Raw genomic sequence first — 8,197 nt, 5'->3', positions numbered from 1 at the left:
CCAATATCCTATAATCCTGGCCGGGTTAGGTAGTTACTTTCGATATGAGTTATTCCAAAGTAATGAGAATTTATAATTATAGGTTATTTGTCGTTAAAAATATTAAAGTAAAAAAAAAACGCGCAAACTTTATGGCATTTAAACACATTTATATATATATATATATATATATATATATATATATATATATATATATATATATATATATATATTTATATATATATATATAATTTATATATATATATATATATATATGTGTGTGTGTGTGTGTGTGTGTGTGTACGTGATATAAATAGTTATCTATATTTATATAGTTATATGTATATAATTTATATTTATATCTATCTATCTATCTATCTATCTATATCATATATATATCTATATATATATATATATATATATATATATATATATATATATATATATATATATATATATATATATATATATATATATATATATATATATATATATATATATATATATATATTGTCACAATGCATTCCAAGTACCTGGTTAGTACACAGCTAATCACAGAATTTAAAGAATTTACCTCACTTCAGCCAGATACCTGAACTCTCACAACAATAAAAATTGTGACTGAGTACTCTAAAGGTAACAGTGATCCCTTAAAAAACTCATTAATCAAGTGAAAAATCAAACTAAGTTTATCAAAACAAGTGTGAGTTATCAACAGTTAAACAAGAAATATACTAGAGTAAAAGGGCATCACTCCATCAAACAACTTTAACTGTTTCCCTGGTCTTAATTCACTTCAGCAAAACTAAAGGAACAAAACATGTTTATCACTTTGCCTTATGCACACAATTAATCCTATTCACTGGTGGTCAGTAAATGAAACACAGTTTTTAAAAACATTGAATACAAAATTTTATTTTTAAATTCAAAATTTTTATTTAGAATTCACAATAGGAAAAATTTACTATTACTTGAAAACTACACTAAATTTAATTAAACAAAACTAAATCACAAAATTTTAATTTATCAAGAAATGAAATTAATCAAGCAAAATTTAAACTATCAAGAATTACTTAAGTTTTGAAAAAATAAATCTTAGTAAATGAAAATCAAATTAAGTATGCAATGTTAAATTATCAAGAAATATTTAAAATGCTAAGTAAATACATGTTAAATCACCAATATATAAAATGTGAAAAACAACAGATTGCAAACACAGTAACACAAAAATACACAAAAGACTTACCAGTAATAATTTCACTAAGGCAAAATTTCCCTAATATACCTTATTATACCATGGAATAATAAATCAATTTCACTTTACCTTACACAAGTTTGCGAAAACTTTCGCAAAATCCAAAACACACTTTTTGTATGACGCCCTGACAACTTTCCCTACGTTCAGATCTCAAAAGCTAAGATTAATACCAGTGACCACACTAACACTTGACGTTAATAATTACTCTCTTTTGAAGAGAGAGAGAGAGAGAGAGAGAGAGAGAGAGAGAGAGAGAGAGAGAGAGAGAGAGAGAGAGAGAAAAACCAACACTAACGGTCTCTAAAATCAGAATGAGCAAATTTTATGATCTCAGTGGGAAATGAAACAATCAGACGACATCAGAACAATAGCCTACATGATCAGAGCAACGCAATCCTACAAAACATGACGTAATCGATCGAGACACGTGCATTTACTCTTAAAAAGGTGTACGTGACTCGAACAAAAAACCGTATGGGAAGAAACTCTTAGCGAAACCTCAACATGGTCAAAACAGATGGCAGCTGGCAGCCACAAACGGCACACTTTCAAAACAAGATGAAGAACCAAAGTTGGTTTTCAGATCAGTACATGAAACATTGCAAAATCATTCGTCTTCTCATATGGGACAAGACTTTTACAAAAATCTTAACACGACTCGATTGCTATTCCCGACCTGTCAACACATGAATCAAAACAAAGCGCTTGTTTACTCATTATTTCTCGCAACAACAACTGAACCAAAACACGACATATGAAATCATGAGTACAGAACACTTGTTGCTAGGAGACAAAATGTGTGACCACATACTGCCTTACTATTAAAATTTATTACCAATTTTAAATTAGGCTGTTAAGTTACCCAAATCACTAACTCTTTTGAGATCTGACATTATACTACATAGGATACTTCAACAATTATTATCATTACACATAACACATGATAAAAAGAAGAGTAAATATGTCAAAACTATGGGGTGATATACATATTACAAGGCAACATCATGAAAATGTATAATATATATATATATATATATATATATATATATATATATATATATATATAATCATAAAAGATGTTGGATCCGAGTACCACTGTATGTAAAGCTTTTAACCTGGGCAGGCTTACTACCTAACATACCAACGAGTTTTGGCCAACTTTCCGACCCTGCAGTGACCCTATATATATACAGTATATATATATATATATATATATATATATATATATATATATATATATATATATATATATATATATATATATATATATATATATATATATATATATATATATATATATATATATATATATATATATATATATATATATATATATGTATGTATGTATGTATTTATGTATGTGGGTGTGTGGGTGTATGCGCGTGCATGTGTTTTAGATGTCTTTGGTGTGCATGAGATGAGAAAGCTACATATTCTGAAAAATTTTCTAGCTAAATATGAAACGTTTTCATATTCGGCCCATCCTTTGTTATCTATTCTAGTTGGCTGATTACGAGTTAGAAAATTTTATTTTGTATATTAATTTCTCAACTTAGATTTATTCTCATTTTTGAACAAATCTTTAGCCTGAATGGGTACGGGCGTTTAGTGGGCTTAATACTTCCAATTGTGATTGGGTACATCTCCTTGCATAAAATGAATTGTAAAACTCTTCTTCCATGGATTTTTTTACGGAGTGCTACCTGGTTTACAGTTATTTGGTCATTATTTGGCTTTCCTTTGTCTCTTTAATTTCAAGGATTAGTGGTGGTCTAAGGTAATTTTTTTTTTTTTTGAAATCGATTTTGTTTAAGATTTTTCCGAGAAAGTAAGGGAATGGTTTTCCTTATTACCCTGTGATTCAAATAGAATTGCAATGATATTCAATGCAAAATGTTCTACGATGATATGATAGCATTTTATGAAAAGCGATATGTTGCACTCTCTCTCTCTCTCTCTCTCTCTCTCTCTCTCTCTCTCTCTCTCTCTCTCTCTCTCTCTTGTTCGAGATCACGCAAGAAAGGAGAACATCTAAGCTAATTCCAGAGTATCCCATTATTAGGTATTTTGACCAATTCAATATACCAAACACTGGCTCCATTACGAAATAGGAAACAAGTAAAAGGGAGGAAACAACCCGTAATCCGCTGAAGAAATAAAACCCAGAGGATGAAATTCCTCTCACCCAGACAGATTACTCGAGAGACATGAGAGCGCCCTTAACGAATCGAAGAGATTTTCAACTTCAACCGAGCATTCCGAGCTAGGAAAAGTTTCGGAGACGTTGTTTATCCGCGCGATAGAAGATATTAATTTTTTTTATTATCAAGGTGATCTTATCTTTCAGATTCTCTTTGAAATGTTTCATTAGAAAGGTATCTATCTCAACCAGCGATTTTGGACGGATGATTTCACACGTGTCACTTTGTGGGTTTGTCTGTTTCTTGTTCCCCTAGAAGCCTAGATATTTCAAAAGGTCATGGTTAAATTAGTGTTGATAAAATTTAGAGAAGTTTCCAAGTCCCATTGTGGATTAATCTCGTTGAAATTTGTCACATTTTCACTACTGGGAACAGTAATTTGGATGGAATATAAAAATATCCTTATAAGACACTTTTTTTCACTAATAGAGTCAAATATGCCTTTCGTAATAGGTTTCTAGTTTTTCTGCATATTGCTAAATTGATATTCTCTTGTGAATTTAATGTTCACTGTAGTTGGTGAAGCTAGTTTTATGTTTTATTGATAGTTTTAATAAATGTCGAAGTTCTGTAATTTTTTTTAATGTAAATCACTGGCTCATTCAATATTTCCCTTTATCCCAAAGGAATCCTGATTTCATGCCCAGTCTTAAAACAAAGTTTGACTGCATTTCAATGGAAACACTATATGCGATTCACTGATACTTCATAATCCTTTTCTATCCTGCAGGTGCCAAATTTCCAAAGGGATTCAGCCATGATTAACCAGGTGAAGTATGACTGACAACAACTTGCGTTATTTTTCCTTTTTGTAACTATCCCTTGATGAGATAGTGATGTCTATATACCACAAACTATCCCACAGTTTCATTGTGCATATATATTCATATTACTTGTATTAGGCTTCAATAAGAAGGGATGGTTTAGATTTAGATTCTATTGTGAGATAATTTACCAGAATTTTAAGAACATAAACAACAAGATGTACAGCATGGTGATAATTCCGAACAACAAAGGATTAAGTATATGATCAAAAAGACTGCAAGGAAGGCCAGGAGGAGCTGAAGTTCAACGGACAGGTCACCCCAGGGATTAAAAATAGAAAACAACAGATGTTGGGTGAAGCACATGCATATATACCAAGTGTAGCTGTTATCTCCTCAGTGCCTGAAGAAGAAGACTGTTGTCAGAAGCTTGTACTTTGTGAATTAAAGAAATTATATATATACATATATATATATATATATATATATATATATATATATATATATATATATATATATATATATATATATATATATATATATATATATATATATATATATGAATGTCTTTTTCCTGTAATACTACAGTGTAATATGAAAATAAGAAGGCCCATAAAACACTATTTAAACGTTGAAACCATATCCTCGCTTTCGGGCACTTGTTTCTGTGCCCTGTTCACTGGTAGAATATGGACAGGTTGAAAGTTACAATGGTATATATACAAAACATGAAGGTGTGGCCTTGGGCCTCCGATGTTAAGGAGGTGGCGTTTCTTAAGAAGGAGGAGAATGACCAAATTCCCTAGTGGTTTTGGCCTCATTAGCTCCCGTTTGACGATGGATCTGGCGAGTCGCGTTTCTTGGGTCATCTTCTTCAGGAGGGGTCTGAGGATTAAGGTGTCGATGGCGTCTGATTTCCAATGTCCTCCTGACAGGTTCATATTGTTGGTTTGATTGATGATAGCAGATTCCAGCATCTTTCTTTTGTACGGACAGCTACTCTTGAAAACCAACTCCGCCCCACTCCAGTTAATGACATGCCCTGTATTTCTAATATGTAGGAAAATTCGGAACTCTCCGACAAGTTAACGTACTGATCTTTTGTGCTCTGTTATTCTTTGCGAGAGCGATCTACCTGTCTCGCCTACATAGATGTCATGACAATTACTACACGGTATCTTGTAAACTCCGGCTTCTTCCCTTTGTTATTTAAGTATACGTTAACGAGCGAACTCCCGATGGATTTAGGATAATGGAAAATGAAAGGATTATTAGAACTGAGTTGCTCGGTGGCCTTTTGGATGTTTTCATCGTATGGAAGCTTTATTTTGTTGTTGAAATCTATTTGTCTGTTGTGAGTGGGACCTCTGTAGTATATTTTATTCGCTTTATTAATAGCCCTCTCGATAATGTGGGGTGGATAGAGCAGTTGCGTTAGGTGTTGGCGGATCGTGTTAAATTCTTGATCCAGGTACTCATTTGAACATATCCTAAGTCCTCTGAGGAATAAGTTGCACCCTACCATGATTTTTACGGAGACGTCGTGGTAGCTTAAGAAATGAATGTAGGAGACAGCGAAGGTGGGTTTTCTATATACTGTAAATGCATACCTGTTCTGTTTTCTTATGATCAGTACATCTAGGAACGGCAGTTTTCCGTCCTTTTCCCATTCTGTTTTAAATTTTATGGTCGGAACTAGCGAATTTAGCCTATTAAAAATTCATTAAAGTCCCCAGCTATTGTCCCAGAAAGTAAAGATATCATCTACGTATCTAAGCCAGATCATATTATGGGGTTTGATAGACGACAAAAGTTCTGTTTCGAAATATTCCATGTACAAGTTTGCTAGAAGGGGTGATAGGGGACTTCCCATGCTACAGCCAAATTTTTGTTTGTAAAAATTACCATTGAAAGAAAACACGTTGTTAGTTACACAGAGGTTGATAAGTTTTAAAGTTTTATCTATGCCAAGAGGAAAATGGTCTTCATATGGTCTTTCATTTTCCATTATCCTAAATCCATCGGGAGTTCGCTCGTTAACGTATACTTAAATAAAAAAAGGGAAGAAGCCGGAGTTTACAAGATACTGTGTAGTAATTGTCATGACATCTATGTAGGCGAGACAGGTAGATCGCTCGCAAAGAATAACAGAGCACAAAAGATCAGTTTCACGTTACGCTTCGGAGAGTTCGGGAATTTTCCTACATATTAGAAATACAGGGCATGTCATTAACTGGAGTGGGGCGGAGTTGGTTTTCAAGAGTAGCTGTCCGTACAAAAGAAAGATGCTGGAATCTGCTATCATCAATCAAACCAACAATATGAACCTGTCAGGAGGACATTGGAAATCGGACGCCATCGACACCTTAATCCTCAGACCCTCCTGAAGAAGATGACCCAAGAAATGCGACCTGCCAGATCCATCGCCAAACGGGAGCTAATGAGGCCAAAAACACTAGGAATTTGGTCATTCTCCTCCTTCTTAAGAAACGCCACCTCCTTAACATCGGAGGCCTAAGGCCACACCTTCATGTTTTTTGTATATATACCATTGTAACTTTCACCTGTCCATATTCTACCAGTGAACAGGGGCACAGAAACAAGTGCCCGAAATATATGGTTTCAACGTTTAAATAGTGTTTTTATGGGCCTTCTTATTTTCTATATATATATATACATATATATATATATATATATATATATATATATATATATATATATATATATATATATATATATATATATATATATATACATATACAGTATATGTATATATATATATGTATATATATATATATATATATATATATATATATATATATATATATATATATATATATATAAATATATATATATATATATATATATATATATATATATATATATATATATATATATATATATATATATATATATATATATATATATATATATATATATATATATATATATATAAATATATATATATATATATATATATATATATATATATATATATATATATATATATATATATATATAATATAAATCATGCTGTTCAACCTCTCTCCTTTACTTTGGCAGGTATATAATCAAAACCAAACGAAAGGACAAAGAGACAAAGACAAGAGAGCACTGAGGATAAGCTTCCTCCATGGAAACTAGGGAGAGAAGCATGCTGTTGTTGTTTTGAAAACCCATCTGTCTCAGCAGATATACATCACTTTTCTCTGAACTGTGTATCGGTGATGTTTTTGTCATTTTTCAGACTGCCGCAGGCAATGAAGGGATGATTGTCCACAACAAGCCAAGCCCCCTAAGCATGCCATCCCAAGTCAGAGAGAGCCGAGCAGTCATCCAGAGAGCACAATCGTTAAAGCTCCTGCTCCCTTTGTCATTTGTCTTTTTCTAACTTAGTGGAAATGAGGGAAAATGCGTTTTTCTCAGACCCCAGGCGTCAATTGCAAGTTCGCACAAGCATCCTATGTAATGGTAAGTCTGAGGATGACAATTATTCACCGTTTAACTGTTAACTCTCCCACTGTATTTCCATTTTCACTTTCCCCCTTCTCAGCCACTGACTAAATATCCTGGTGAAACCATATTTCCTTTATGAAGTCGATTATATGAAGTATAAGTAGTGTTGCCTAGTGAGATTGCATAAAGTATCCTTCATGGTGTTAGCATAATATTCTTGACTTAAGATACACCCCTTGCAGTAATTAAGGATTAGGGAAGGGACACCTATAAGTAATACTCAGGCACGCCTTGGAACCTGAACATACCATTATTTGGAAGAGGAATAGTCTTTAATATGCTATAGAACTGCTTACGAGAGCATTACTAGAACGATCAGCTGTTGTGTTATGACCTAAAGTGGGGGAAATAATTGTGTCCAAAGTGGGACGAACTGGAGAGCTGTTATTGGCTCCTGTAGATATCCTCACGGTAACCAATTCATTTTTGTTGGACTAGGTGGGTGATCAATAGGGTTTATTTAATTCATTGTTCCAGAA

The sequence above is a fragment of the Macrobrachium rosenbergii genome, chromosome 8 (assembly GCF_040412425.1).
Source record: "Macrobrachium rosenbergii isolate ZJJX-2024 chromosome 8, ASM4041242v1, whole genome shotgun sequence".
NCBI lineage: Eukaryota > Metazoa > Arthropoda > Malacostraca > Decapoda > Palaemonidae > Macrobrachium > Macrobrachium rosenbergii.
This window is presented reverse-complemented; position numbering follows the sequence as displayed.